The 15542-nt window shown below is 41.7% G+C and overlaps 1 protein-coding gene across 1 annotated transcript in view; it reads left to right on the top strand.

The window, feature by feature from the left end:
* Positions 1–15542, top strand: part of CNTNAP2 (contactin associated protein 2) — a 1951112-nt gene that overhangs the window by 1565550 nt on the left and 370020 nt on the right. The window lies entirely within an intron of this gene.

Raw genomic sequence — 15542 nt, 5'->3', positions numbered from 1 at the left:
TTTGTCTTCAGTGGCAGGCCTTGGCGGTCCGCGTTTCTTCCCTGCCGTGAACTCTGTATGACTCGGATGCACATCAGTTCAGGAGAGATCCACCTGGGGTTTCTTTCCTCCTCCTCCTGACTTTTGTCCTGCTTCCCAGTGAATGGCTGGGTCTGTATCAGCAATAGATAAAGAGGAAGTCAACGGTCATTCCGTATAAAAACAGGCCCCGAAGTTTAGATGGAAGAACGCAAACCCAATACGGTTCTTCCCAGAAACACATGCAGCTCCTGCTTCCCTGAGTATCCAAAGCATGGTGAGGCCTCGGATACCTGTAAGCAGCTACCATTATTATGTAATTGTGGTTTATTATACAGAGAAAATTATGATACTCGATTTATTTATTTTGTTTGTTTGAAAGATGTGTCTACATGCACACACACATTCACACGTTATCCCAAAACTGGAAATCAAGAGAATGGGATCCAAAGAGCACTGGGCTCTGAAGTTAACTGTTATTAATTCAGTCAGTCAGTCAGTCATTTATTCAGCAGATACTGATCGAACTCATCTGTGTCAGGGACTTTTCTAGGTACTGGGGTAAAACAGTAAAGGCACGAGCAAGAATCCTTACCCTGATTATGTTGTTGTTTTCAATTTTTACTAGTTGTGTATCCTTAAGCAAGTTCCATTGACCCTCTCAGACTCATGGTCTGCTCACCTTTGACTCACAGCCCCTTTGAGAAGCTGACTTTGGGGACAGCCCCCACACCTGCCTGGGAGACATGGAAGTGCGGCCCCAGATAGGTCCTAGACCAGGCAACCCAGCGTGTTCGGTTCTTTATGTCCTACTACAGAGGAGAGTTGACATATTTGGGAGAAAGAAAATCTAGTGTATAAATCCAAGTGACATTCGCTTTTGTCAAACATCCTGCTAAGTACTAGGGAAATGATGATGTACAGGACTGGTACTTTGTCCTCAAGGAGCTCAAAAACTAGTTGGCAAGAACCCTGCAGAAATAGATAACATAATACAGGCACTGCTGTGATGAAAGCATGGCAGGATACAAGAAATCCAGTGAAAGAAGATTTAAGTCTAACTGAGGTCATGGAAGGAAGAGTTAGGAAAATCCTCGCAGAGAGGAATGCTTAAAAGAGAAGTAAGAATTTGCCGGGCACACTCCCCCTCGCAGGACCGTCTTGGAGGAGCAGTGTGTATAAGCCCGGCCCATCCGGGGAAGCCTCAGTACAGTAGACCCAGAACACGATACAGAGAAGAACGGAGAGGCGCAGTGAGGAGCGCTGATGTGGAGGCAGTATGGCGCCAGAGCTCCCATTCTCTTCACAAGTGGTAGGGTTTGGGTTCATCATCAATGAGCCCTTTGGAGGTGGGCTTAATGGGGGGATGAGAAGGGAGGAAAAGGATGTAGTGATAGTGCTTGAAAGGCACCAAGGGCTTGGGGTGAGTGATGGCACAGCCATGGAGCGGGGAGACTATTTAAAGATACTTGCAGCGGGATCTACAGGGCTTCACAGTTTGACTCTGCAAGAAGTGAAGGGGAAGTCTGGGTCAGCCCCCCAGTGGATACGTAGCAGCAGAGGGGCAGCAAGGCTATCCTTCAGGCTAAGGAAGAAAGCACTGACCAAGTAGATGATGGGCTGTTTGGCAGAGGTTAACTTTGAGGTGCCCATGTGACATCATGTCTAAAACCAGAGGGGCACCATTGGTGGGACTACTGATAAGAAGTATAGAAGTTAGAGAAATACATTTCATCTGAAATGATTTCCCAGGACATACCTGAACCCAGATCACAAATGAGAAACTTACTGCAGGCAGACCTGTTCAGCCTGACTGGCAGACACATTCCCTGGCAGGATTTGATTGGATCATAGCTCTTCATTTCCTTGGGGACTTGGGTATGTTGATGTCTTGTTCTCTTCCGGCTGAGTAGCAGCTAAGACATCTTCACCCCTTTCCTTCTGGAGAATCTGCCCAATATCTCATAAAAGAGTCACTGTATTTTGAGCAAACTGAAAAGTATAATGAATATGTTTAACATAAATAGCTATTAAAATGATCTTCCTTATTTAGTACAAGGTAAAAGGCTTTCAGTGATGTCGTATTGGTCTTTGAATTCACCAGCACAAAAAAGAGGATCTGTTATGTAGATGCTTTAAAAATTATCTAGATTTACCACTTTTGAGAGAGGCTTTTAACCATTCTGAAATCAGATTTCTTGTCTGTATAAATAAAATAAATCTTGATTGGCAGACTTTGTGAGAATTAAATGGAATATAGAACATAACATTCTGCAAATTGTACAGCATGGGATACACGGCTATTTGCTCTTCTTAATTATGTAATTCTCAGTACAATTTTTATGACTCCAAATGAATCTTAATAAATGAAAAGAGGACTGTGCAAAGAAGGTCCCCTTCATGCTCTCGATCTGCTATGTAAGAGGTCTGAGGTCGAATTCTGCTACGCCACATGGGGGGGATACAGAATGGGCTTTATCAGAGAAATGTCCAAGTCAGGGATCAAGACAAGAGAAGAGAAGCTACAAATCCCTCAGCCACCTCCAACCTCAGAGAGAGAGATGCTGAATCCATCCAGGGCATTTGTTCCAAGGAACCCCTTGCTTCTCTCGATTCCCATATAGTACGAAGAGAAGCGACATCGTCAGTGGGGGAGCCAGACGCTCAGGGCACGATGCGGGTGGGGCATGGGTGCCAGCTGTCCACAGGCCTTGTGTGGGAGTCCCGCCACAGCCCCAGTAGGAAGCTGGCTTCGGTTACGGCACCCCAACTCGGAGCTGGCAGGACACTGTCCTCACTGGCTCACTGTCCAGGCAACCCAAGTTCCTCTGATCCCTGGGATCTAATTGTTCTTGTCCTTCCACAGAAGAGGGCTGAGACGTGCAGGAAAAGGAAGCCCTCGTGCACAAATCCAAGTGAAATCCACATGTGTGAAACCAATTTGTTACGAAATGGAAGTAAAAATAAAAGTTCTACTGAATTCCATGCTTCCCGACTGTCCAGCTAAGAAAGTCACTTCTTCCAATAACCTGGCCTCAGTCACAGAGCATCATCTTATTAAAGTGGACTGAGACCAAAACGGGTGCAGAGTTCTCCCGCGCCCCTTCCTCTGTATGTGACCTAAGTCAGGCCAGTTGACTTCTCTAAGTTTTCATACCAGCAAAATATTCATAGATAGTACTTCCCAATCCCTGTAAAGATTTGGTAAAGCACTCTCATAAATGAATATTATCAATTACAGTATGTAATTTAAGGTGTATTATTTTTATTATTTGAATTTTGAATCAAACCCAAGCTAAAATCATTAAAAATTTCTTAAGTTACACATGCATAAATTGAAGTTCAAGAAAATTTACTTTCCAAAAATTACATTGGAAATTGGAAGCAGAGAGAAGACTGTGACCCAGATCCCCAAACCTCCAGTCTAGCATTATTCTCTAATACCTTGATCAAGGAAAAACACTCACATTTTCATCTTTTTAATGATTTATAAATTCATTATTTTTAACTAGGAATCTCTGTAAGTTTTAAATGTAAAGCTTAAACAGTAGACCACATGTTATGTGTTCTTTTCTTAAAGGACTCTCAAACTTAGCTTAAGCATTTATTCTTATTTACTAGAGTAAAATACACAAAAAATGGAGGCTGGATAAATGAGACTGTAGCTCAGAGCGTGATTGGGTCTCAGAGCAAAGCAGTAATGGCCCGCGAGAACTATAACCATCTCAATAATTGCCTGATTATCTGTGCTGTGAGAAGTTTTGCACAGTTATTTCTGAGATTGAGTGTAATTTAACATTTATGATTTACTATCCACAGCAATAGTAAATATTCCCACCTACAGTGCCAGAATCCTAATTAAGCGAGCCTTGATCTCAGCTAAGTGCCCACCACTGGGTAATTCCGAGTCTCTTGCAGCCTGATTCAATGAGCTAAATCATCACATCTGAAATTAGAAACTCCAAAATGGAATTAGCAGTGAAGGCATGCCGTTCGCTGCTTGATTGCCCTTCTCTCATTGTAGAATTCCTGGGTAGTTGTGTCCTGGCGAAGATGAGCGCAGGCGTGGGGGGCTAACCAGTGAGGCGGAAAGACGCCAGCACAGTCTTTGTGTTACAATTAGTGAGCAGTTCCCGCCTCAGTGTTAGAAAGACCACACAGATACCAACCACTGGGCCCTACGCCACTGACCCTGAATGGAGCTGCCTTGTCTACACGTCGGGCTTTCCTTCCTAGGCCAGAAATAATCCATGACCGATGTTCACAGACAGCAGAGCCTCTTTAGGTGTTTCAGAGCCAGAAACTTATGTTTGACTGGGTCACTTTACGATCCAGCAACTAACTGCTGAACGTTTTGAAAACATGAAATCATGTTTTTCTCATGGTTTATAAGCAATTTCATATAATCTTAACATTTTCCATAAAATATGTTCACATTTACTCAAAGTGAAATATATATGCATTCTCATTCAAGATGTTCAAATAATAAGTGAACATTTGAGTGTTAATTATGTGCCAGACATGGTTCCATGTGATTAAATGGATCATGTCATTTAAACATTACACTGACCCTATGATGAAGGTACTATTTTATCCTCATTTTACCAAGGAGGAAATTACACCTCAGAGAGATTAAGGTACTTCCACAGGATCACACAGCTAACGAGTGGTGGGGCCAAGATTCAAACCCAAGGCAGGCAATTCTGGACTCAGATATTACGCAGCAGGACAGAAACTTTGTAAAATCTTTAACATATGTACTATATAGAATATTATTTCAATTTTTTAAATTTGTTTTATTGTGATAAAATGTACATAGCAAAACATTTACTATCTTACCCATTTTAAGTGTACAGCTCAGTGGTATTAAATATGTTCATTTTGCTGTGCAGCCATCACCACCATCAACTCTAGAGCTCTTCCCATCTTGCAAAACTAAAACTCTACCTAAACACTGATTCTTATTCCTCTCTCCTCTCAGCCCCTGGCAACCACTATTCTACTTCCTTTCTCTGTGAATTTGACTGTTTTAGTACCTCATTTAAGTAGAATCATACAGTATTTGTCTTTTTGTTATCTCCCTTAGCATAATGTCCTCAGGGTTCATCAAAGTGTTGGAATCTCCTTTTTGAAGGCCGAATAATGTTCCATTGCTTATATATACCACCGTTTGTTTATCCATTTGTCTATGGATGTACACTGGGGTTGCTTCCACATTTCAGCCATTGTGAATAATGCTACAAACCTAATGTGCAATTTCACTTATAATATCTACTTTAACACTCTTCTGTGGTGCACATGGTGTGATTGTATTTAAATGTCTCATTGTTTTCATTTTATAGAAGTATTCTTTATCATGAATATGTTCAAATTATTTTCTAAATATAACCAGACTTTAACCCCCAGCTCTGCTGTGTCCTAGCTCAGTGACCTTGAAAAGTTACAAAAGCTCTCTGTGGCTGTTTCCTTAGCCACAAAATTAAAATAGTAACAATGCCTACACCACATGATAAATGCGAAGCTCTATTTTCCTAATAAACACTCCACATACCCCCAGTACAATGTCCAGTAAGCCCACCTCAAACCCCACGCACCCTGGCACACAGAGCCCTCACCTGGCTTCCTGCAGGGTGGCCTACAGGGTTTAAGAACAACTTGCCTCGGCCCCTACGCTCCGGCCACTGAGCCTGAGTGCCCTGTTACCACCCCTACCGCTGATGCCAGCCCCGGTGACTTGTGTGGCTCCATCTGTGACTCACTGATGTGCATACAGTGGGGACAGGGTTCCCTAGTGGTCCCTAGCACAGCAGAAGCCACCTTGGGTCTTTCAGCCAAAGGCCTGGGCTTCCCACATGTGACACTGAGAGAAACACACGTGCCAGCCGCAGTAGCCCCAAGTCCCTGCCTTGCTCATAGCCACCTTCCCACGGACCCCAGCCCGCTGTCACTGATGATGGTCCACGGCAGCCCTGAGCAGACACCTAAGCTGCAGCCTCCTCCAAAACCAGAGGAAGGAAGTCCTTCCTCCCCACCCCAAGCCTACCTTAGTTCCCAGAGGAGGAACATTTGTTTCCAAGGCCGACTGGTAGTGCAAACGTGAAATCCCTTTAGGAGAAAATCCCCAGCTTAAGCCACACAGGGCTATGTCTGTCACATGGCCCAGACCGGCCATCACAGCAGTCTGTTCTGGGCACCTGGGGTTGTTGGGCACGTTTTCCCAAACTCAGGTTTCAGTCCTAGGAGACTACAGTCTGCCCCAGTGCGTGCAGGGCCCACCTGTCCAGTTTTATTTCATCATCTCTCCTTGTGAGCTCAGAGGACAAGTAAGCCACCCTTCTGTGGGTGATTAGGAAATGACTTTCAAAACTTAACCCTTCAGCATATGACATTTATTCTCTCAAATAAATATAAGTCCTGAGATTTTATGTTCAATTTTTTTGTAGCAGTCAAAACAAAGCAAACCCAAACAGAAATGTCTATTAATAGAGCTGTAGATAATCATGCTGTTATTTGGTTATTAAAGGAAGGAAGTAGACACACAAGCCCTTGCACAGAAAGATGGCCAAGATAAAAGTGCAAACAGGTTGAAGGATCATGTATGCTAAGAGTCTTGTTTTTAAAAAAATGCATACAGATGCATAACCCTTACACATGCACAGACACTTTCAGGAAACTATACAAAATGAACTACTAATAATAGTTAACACAGTGAACTAAGAATATGGGGGTCTTATGGAAGACTTTTCCTTATCCCATTTTACATCTTTTTTACCCTTTGAATTTTTTGCCATGATCATATTAAACTGTTCAATTAAATGTTTTAAAGTAGTTTAAAAAACTAAAATGAAAATACAAGAGCCCCCACAGGCATCCTGTCACATAACAAAACAATGTTAAACTGTTCTCTCAAGAAAAAGTAGATTGGAGAATAGTCTTCCACAACAACAGGAAAGCTTCCCCATTTTTGATTCTGCGAGCCCGATGCTAGAATGAGTTTCTAGGATGCCTCCCGTGTAATACAGTGAAACTGAGAACCCCCAGGCCATCAGCCTGTGACCACATGCAAATAATGTTTTTTCTCATTCATCTGAATTCTGTGAAACTCATGCTTGTGCTCTTAATTCTCCTACGACCCTGCTTAAGACAGCGATCCCTTTATACCCCAATACTCATTGGTTGATTCACACATATTGTAGGAATGTGATACTAGGAGAACTGATATCAGTTATTGGTAACCCTCTTCTCGTCGCTAAACTGACCAAAACAATAGGTGATGTTCAAACAAATGTGTGTGTAAAATAAAATATTAAAATGGATAGTTATTGATATAGTTCCTTTCGAGATACTGGAACTTTCTAGATTAATAGAGATGCCCTTTCAATCTAATGAAAGCCATCTTCATTTAGCTTTGTTTTTAAAAAAGAAGAAGGAAAAAGGAAACTTATTTTAATCCTGTTTTGCCCCATGGTGTATGTTGCAGAGCGGGAGTGGATTTCACAAGGGGCTGCGGCCCGGTCTGTTTTATCCCTTCTGCTCACTCCACTGAAGTTGACTGGTCGGATTTCCTCCCTGTGAAGTGCATCTAAATAAGACATTTCTCAGAAGTCTAGCCGCTAAGCTCGTTTAGAAGAGTAACTACTTTTCAACATGTGGGTCAGGGATAAGAGCCAAAGGCCAGGGCCTCAGCTCTTCCACTGGGGATTCACCTGGGGACGTGCCTGAGGAAGCACCCACAAGGCTTCTGTAGGGACGCCGGGTAGCTCAGGAGGCAAAGCAGCCCCATGAGCTAAAGGACTGTTGGCAATGCGGAGAGGAAAATGTCTCTCCTAGTTTCCAGAAGAAGCATAAAAATGATGTATTATATTCTGTCTCGGGGATATTTTGGTGCCAACTTTCTTGGCAAAGCATAGAATCTCCTGTCACCTCATGGATTGTATCATGACAGAAAGGTAATTGGGCACTGGAGAAGATGTCAGCAAAGTGTCAATATGGTTTGACCACTGCCCCTCAATAATACTGATGACAGGGAAGGGAGAGGGATTAATCGGGTGTGAACCTGTCAGATGTTCAGAGCCTGTGGCTTCCCGAAATAGCGGCAGCCTACCAACGGAATGCTAAATGGCCTTGAACAAAATAGATTATTTAGTGATCCTGAGAGAAGCCGAACTAAGATCTAGAGAGCTGCAGACAAGAAAACACAGCTCATTCACCGTCAGCAGTCCTCTTCCCAGCATACTTCAGAAAGAGGGAGTGCTATTATATTTCCCAGGGGAAAAAAACTGCATTCTTCCTAAAAATCAATCATGAAAAAAAAGGGTCAAATTAAAGGGCATGTTAGTAAGTGTGAAGCAGAAAGATGATGCAGCCGTTTTGTAACATGTTATAATTGTAGGTCGTGAGACATGCTACACATAATTCAGCCTATTTGTTTGTTCTGTATCCAGTGGGAAGACAAATCTGTTACACCTGAAACCCATTATCATACTTTCCTTACCATGCCAACCACCTCTCCTGGGCCTTTCACAGACACCTAACCCTCTGTCACTACAGCTTTTCTCTTAATTCTCAATCTAAGCTCTGAACGGCACCACCACAGCCTTCCATAGTGACTTCCAGCCAGAGAAGCCCCTCCCACTCTGTGACTTTATAACCGTGACATCGCCATGTAGCTTTGTAGAAATTAGAATCACCCAGGAGGTATGAAAAATTACTTATCATCCATCCCTGCTTCAGAGTAATTAAATCAAAATGTCTGGGGATTAGGTCTGCCCATCCTAGGTTTCAAACTGTCAAGGTTTCAAGTGCATAGCCAGAACCACTTATTTCAGGTTAGGCTGAACTGTGCTTAATATAGATAAATAAATAAATAAGGCTTAAACAAGATGAAAGCCTGTTTCTCTTTTGCATAAAAGAAGCCCATGCTCCTTCCAACAATCTGCTCTAGCATTCTTAGGGTTTGACCAGATCCTCAGGATACAACAAGGCTTCTGGAGCTCCAGCCATCACATTCACATTCCACATGGAAGGTAGAGAAGGGGACAAAGAAAGCATGTCTTCTGCCTCTGAAAATGACTTTACATATGACTTTCATTTCCATGTCATTAACTGGAACTTAGTTACATAATCACATTTAGCTACAAAGATGGCTGGGTTGTGTAGGCTTTACCTGGGCATGGGCCCCACTAAAAATGAGGGTTCTGAGGCCAAAGTTGAAGAAGAAACAAGCTCTAGGAGGCAACCAACGTTTCTGTCCCAACTGTTAATTCTTGGAAAGGGCCTTGCTAACATCCTCTTCACGTACCTCCAACAGCTCCCTGTTACCCTCATGATTCAATCCCACCTCCTGCAGTTACTATTCAGAGACTTCCAGAGTCTGTCCGCGTCTCTCCTTCTCAGCTCTCCTCACCCTACAGCGTGGCCATTCCCAGACTATCTTACTTCCTCATTGCTGGCCCTTTTCCCTGCACCTAAAACACCACATCCCACATCTGCCAGTTAGACATCACTCCCCACTGGAGATCTGCCTCAATGCTCCTTTCCAAAGGACATCTCCCCCACTTTGCCCACCGCCGCAAAATCTAGTAGAAGCCCATGAATTAAAAGCTTGCTTTCCCAGGCTCTCAGGGTGAATTTATTATAAAGTTATTTTGTGTCTTACCTGTCTTTACTCACCTATGCATCTAATCTTCTCTCTCAAATGTAAGCTTCATGAGGCCAAACCCCATGCCTCATTTGTATTTGTAAATCCTTTGTGCCCACCACTCAGCAGCTACTCAGTAACTATTTGCAATTTGATATAAATTTGTAGCATTTTGGAAATACGGACTTTTTTTTAGTATTTGTAAACGTTCTTTTTGTCATGAATCATACACACAGGTAAACATACTCACACTTTAGTCTTTGTAGATATTTTTGACTATGCACAGCAAAAATTGGATAATTAGCTTGTACTAAATTGTAAGGAAGTTTGGCCAAGATAGTTTTAAAAATGCTATTAATACATGTGCACTAATAGGTGTATCTATATACTCATACACATTTATACATGTATCCATAGATATTAAATATGCACACACTTTACTATATGTGATGTATAATGATTTCATGAAATTTTTTGAAAGCTAATTATGTTCGGCTAATTGAATGCCTGATATTAACACAAAACAGTTTACCCTATATGCAGGAAGATAAATGATTGAAATGGAAATATAGGATGTTAGGAAAATTCTAGGAAATAAGTACAGATAACAACTTGCCCACCTGTTGTCAGAACTGAGAAGGGTGTACGTTTACTGTGGGTTAGCATGGGAGGCAGGGTGGTGGTCCCCAATGATGTTCATGTTCTGATCCCCAAAACCTGTGCATGTGTTACCTATGCAGAAGGGACTTTACAGATGTGATTAAAGGTAAAAACCTTACAATGGGAGATCATCCTGAATTGTCTGGGTGGGTCCAACTTAATCATCTGAGAACCTTTACAAGCAGAGAACCTTTCCCTGCTGTGGTCAGAAAGAAATCTGATGACAGAGAAAAGATCAGAAAGAGTTTATATTGCTGTCTTTGAAGATGAAGGATTGGGTCCATGAGCCAAGAAATGTAGCATCTTCTAGAAGCTGGAAAAGGCAAAGAAATGGGTTCTTCCATAGCAGCTACAGAAATGAACTCAGCCCTGGCAGCACTGTGATTTTAATCCAGTCAGACTCGTGTTAGAATTTTAATCTACACAACTGTAAGATAATAACTCTGTGTTTTGTAAAGCCACTTAGCTGGTGGTAATTTACTATGGCAGTGGTAAGAAACTAATAAATAGACAACTACTTTCTCTAAGGTGATGTCATTGAAAAGATTGCAATACTTGTTTTCTCTCTCTCAAATTGGCATAGAGTCACAGCTGACTAGTAGAATAGCCTTGCAGGTAACTTTAAAAGGATGTCCGTAAAGGGAACCTTGTGTCCAACACCGCGTTCCCCTGCCCAGCCATCACTTGCTGATGCAAGAGCGCCAAGCCTGCGCAGAGGACAGGCAGGACCTTCCTTCAGTGTATGGCCCTTGTGACCAGTGAGGATTGGTTGTCTCTTCTTGCCTGTGGGTCAGACCTCCCTCAAGTGGACGTTCAGACCATTGAGAAGAGGAATTTGCAAGACTCAAGACAGATACATGGATCCAGCCAGTCACTTAGCCCAGGTCTAAGCCCCTGCTATGTATCAGGGCAGCGCCGACACCTTCCCAGGGGTCCTCGGAAACACAGGATGGGTGGGTAGTTTTAAGGCTTATGCCTCCTGCTAAAAGTCAGGTTCACGAAGACGGCTTGATCCCTTCAGCATCACAGCCCCACCAACATGCTCTGACCCCCATCTTCCTTTACTTTAATTGGCAGGCAGAGAGATGGTTAGATAATGAAGGCTTTATCCATTTGTTTATTTTCACAATAACTAATGAATTAAAAGAGGGATGTTATTGACTTTACGGTATTTCCAATTGTAACTGCCCTGTTTTATGGCACATGTCATTAGCCTGTATTGCAGGCCTTCCTTAATCTGGCTTCGAGCCTGTTAGACTCTCACGATCCAACAGAGAGCCCCAACTCTATAGGCAGTGAGGTTTCGTAGCTAGGACAAGCCTGAGGAGTAATGAGCACTATCATTTGCTATTATTATTATCTGGGGATATTCGGGTCAGCTTACCGCACTGCATGGAAGCCATCCTATTTCCTAGGGTCAATTATAAGATAGATTTTTCTAGAGTCATTTATTTCACTCACTCAGTTAACCAGTTACACAGCGAGTCCCCATTATGCACTCTGCTAGGACGAGGGACAATAAAAGACGATGCTGCCTGCCTCGCTCTTCGCCAGATGCTGTAGGCAAGTGACTGAACTTTTCTCACTCAGTTTCCTTGTCTGTGAAGTAGGAATAATGATATTATCTCCCCACAGAGTTTTGTGATGATTCGTCTTTTTACAGGATGTTTGGTATTATTTTCTTAGGCTTCTGAACTTCAGAAACTTACCAACCTAAAAAAGGGAGAGCAATGGGCCGAATAAATAGGAATGAGGGGGACTTATTCAACAAACATTTATTGAGGTTGAAAGTAAATATTCAACAAACATATATACAGAGGTAGAAAATAAATATGGGAGGGGAATTCATTGATGAGAGTGCAAAATAACCCAGGGTGGGAGTTTATAGAGTGCACGTTCAGCAAATCAAAGAGAACTTGCAAACCCTTCCAGAGAAAGAAAACCCTCCAGAGAAAATTGTTAAAAATGACCCTGTCAAGTCCCAATTAGCCACATGCACATTACCTCCATTGTTAGCTATCCATAGTATGTATTTCCAACAAAGAAAGCATTACAATAATCACATTTAATCCCCGTGGCATTTGAAATATGCATATTAATGCATATTACAAATACGGAAAAGAAAAGAGGAAAATGAATGAAGAAATGTGTCAGGGTAGGAAAAGCAATGATAAGAAACAGCCAGTCTTTCTTGTTGAGAACAGCCTCCTCATTTCTAAATGTGTGCATTGACTTTGTTGACTGTGCCCCAACCCTGCTTATAGTTCAGAGTCAACAGCAGGAGAAATCCATCATGGACACTAACTGGCAGCTTGGTCAAGCGTCAGGCGGGGACTCCTGGAGGACCACTGGCCAAGCCTCCCTTCCCCCTCCCTCTGAAGGGTTCAGATTGCCTCCTATTAAGAAACGGATCACTTTCCAGGAACTGAATACCAAATACGGATGGCTTTTCAGGCACACCGTGGAATGAAAACCTAAAGGGAATGTGACAACATGCAAATAACAGCTTGGATTTTTTTTCTGGCGGTGAATTATTGGTTTGCACAGGTGCTACCATGTCTGAGAGATGCTCCCGTATCTCTGAGATGAGAGAAGTAAACACAGCCATAGACTATCCTTCTGGGGGGCCCTGTGCAGAGTACCAGGACTGAGCTGTGGGCAAAAGCAACCAATAAGGATGGACAAAAGAGAGTTTTCAAAACAGCAAGTCAGGAAGAAACAGCTTACACACAGAAACTGGGACTGACGAGGGAGATCCGAAATGTTGCAAGAAAGAATAGGCAAAGTGACTAAAAATGAGCCGTTCGATTCAAAATTCTTATTAAACCAAGATACATAAAATAGTATCTATGTTCTATCATCAATGTGCCAACATTGCTATTTTAGTGAGTGTAAAAATACATATGCTGCTTCTGTTAGTTGCCTGTAATGCTTACGCTCCTGCCATCTTCTTTCCTGCAGCCCTAGTGGCGAGCACCTGTGTGCCTTCTAACCAGCCCCCCATCACCACCTGAGCTTCTTCCTCGGTCACCTGAGTTTTCCTGCACAAACCAGACATTGCAGTTTTTGTCTGGTTTTCCTCCCATGTCCTCATATGTCAGTGATCTTCCTGCCCAGTCCATTCTTTTTTGTCACCATCAAGAGCGTTCTTCCATTCCTGGGAGCCTGTCTTCCCTTCACAAGTCATGGCTCTCATGACTCCAAACCAAATCTCCTGAACTGGCCTTCTTCACCAGGTACGACCATCACCCGGCGTCCCTATGAAACTACCCGAGATGTTGCCCAAGCCTTCCATTGATTGTACAGATGCTCTTCCTCTCTAGATGTGATGCAGTCTTACTTGCCAGTCAGTGGAGCTGGAACAGAAGTATCAACGATGTATACTTCATAAAATACTATAAATAAGCTCATTTTCTTTTTTAACAGACCTTAATTTTTAAAGCAATTTTAAGTTCGCAGCCAAACTGAGTGGAAAGTGCAGAGTTCCTATTGACCATTTCCTCCGCCAACACACTCACAGCCTCCCCAGCTGTCAACGTCCCCCCCGAGAGTGTTACACATTGTTACAATCGATGAAGCTACATGCATTGTCACTCACTGTCCATTGTGCACATTAGGGTTCACTCTTGGTGGTGTACATGCTATGGATTTGGATAAATAGTATAACATGTATCTACCATTACAGTGTCATACAGAGCAATTTCTCCACCCTAAAAATCTTCTGTGCCCTGCCTATTCATCCCTCCTTCTCCCACAACTCCTGGTAGCCACTGATGTTTTTACTGCCTCTGTAGCTTTGCATTTTCCAGAATGACATATAGTTGGAATCATACAGTATACAGCCCTTTCAGATTGAGCCAATTTTATTTTAATGATAAAAAAAATGTTGAATAATAGATGGTATAATTTAGGGATGGTGACATTGTGAAAACAAATATATTTAATTATCCTCTTCTTGAAATTTAAATCAAATGCAATTGTCCTTTGACCTGGGGATAATTTGTCCAAATGAAATCTTGGTTGAAAGTTCAATATAAAAAGAGATTAAAATGGAGTATCTTGAGGAGATGGGAGGAGTAGTTAAGAGGCCCACCAAGTACACGCACCCCCACCTGTTACCCTCAACAATGGACGCAAAAGACCTTAATGAAACCTCTAGAGCTTCATGAAGCGCAGCATTAAAATTAAAAATTTAGTGAGTTCTTAACAGAATATAACAAAATGCCTATTTTTCTTCCATAACAAAATGTGCGAAGCAGTCCATAATATTGTCAGAGTTTCTGATCTGTTTAATTTATGCTTTTTAAACCCTCTGGCACATACTTCCTTGAGTGTGTTTAAGACACAATACTTGTAGACCAAATAGTCAAAATTCAAAGAAAATTAAAGTCAACTTTTAGCATATTGAGCACATCAAATCTCTATGATCTACACATATTTTCTCCTTTCCAAATTAAAATTAAAATGAAAGTTTGACTGGTATACAGATTATAGTCTATGAGAAGTTTCTATAATCTTTGTACCAGACTTTATCTTGTGAACATTTAGGATAAATGTCAAAAAAGAAAAAAAGTAGAAAGGGAAAAGAAAGATTTTGGAAAGGAAAACCAAGGACACAGGGGAAAGCTACATGAAGAAACGAGTGTTTTTAAAAACTATTTGTTCAAATTAATGTAACGAGATAATGGAGTGTTTGACTCTTAAGATGAGTTGGCATATTTAAAAGTAGTTTTGATGATATGGAGATTCTGAAGACTATTTCCTCTCCAGTTTGAATTATTTATCATCCCATAATTAATTACTCAGAGTAAAATTGAATTACTAATAAATGCCAGGAAAACCAATTTAAATTGACATTTATCTCCAAAGTTAGCTCCTATGTAATCACACTATATAATCATAGAAGATTTTTCAAGGTTTAATATTTAATAAAAGACAATAAAACAACTGTACATATTAGAAGGTACATATTAACTCCTTTAGAGATAATATAATATACACATATTTATCATATTTAGTTTTACATTGATAAAAAAGTTTTTTTAAAAGACTTCCACTTCCCAAGGATAACTTTTTTAAAGAAAATGAACAGTGTTCTGTCCCCCCCGAGTTATTGTCCTATCCACTGGACCTCTCTTTTAATCCCATCCAGCATGGGAGGGTGGCCGTAGTGACTTTTGTCATATTGAGAAAACCTCTGAAAGTCTGGTTAGAGTGGTTGAAA

The sequence above is a fragment of the Manis javanica genome, chromosome 6, assembly GCF_040802235.1.
Source record: "Manis javanica isolate MJ-LG chromosome 6, MJ_LKY, whole genome shotgun sequence".
In the NCBI taxonomy this organism is placed as follows: Eukaryota; Metazoa; Chordata; class Mammalia; order Pholidota; family Manidae; genus Manis; species Manis javanica.
This window is presented reverse-complemented; position numbering and strand designations above follow the sequence as displayed.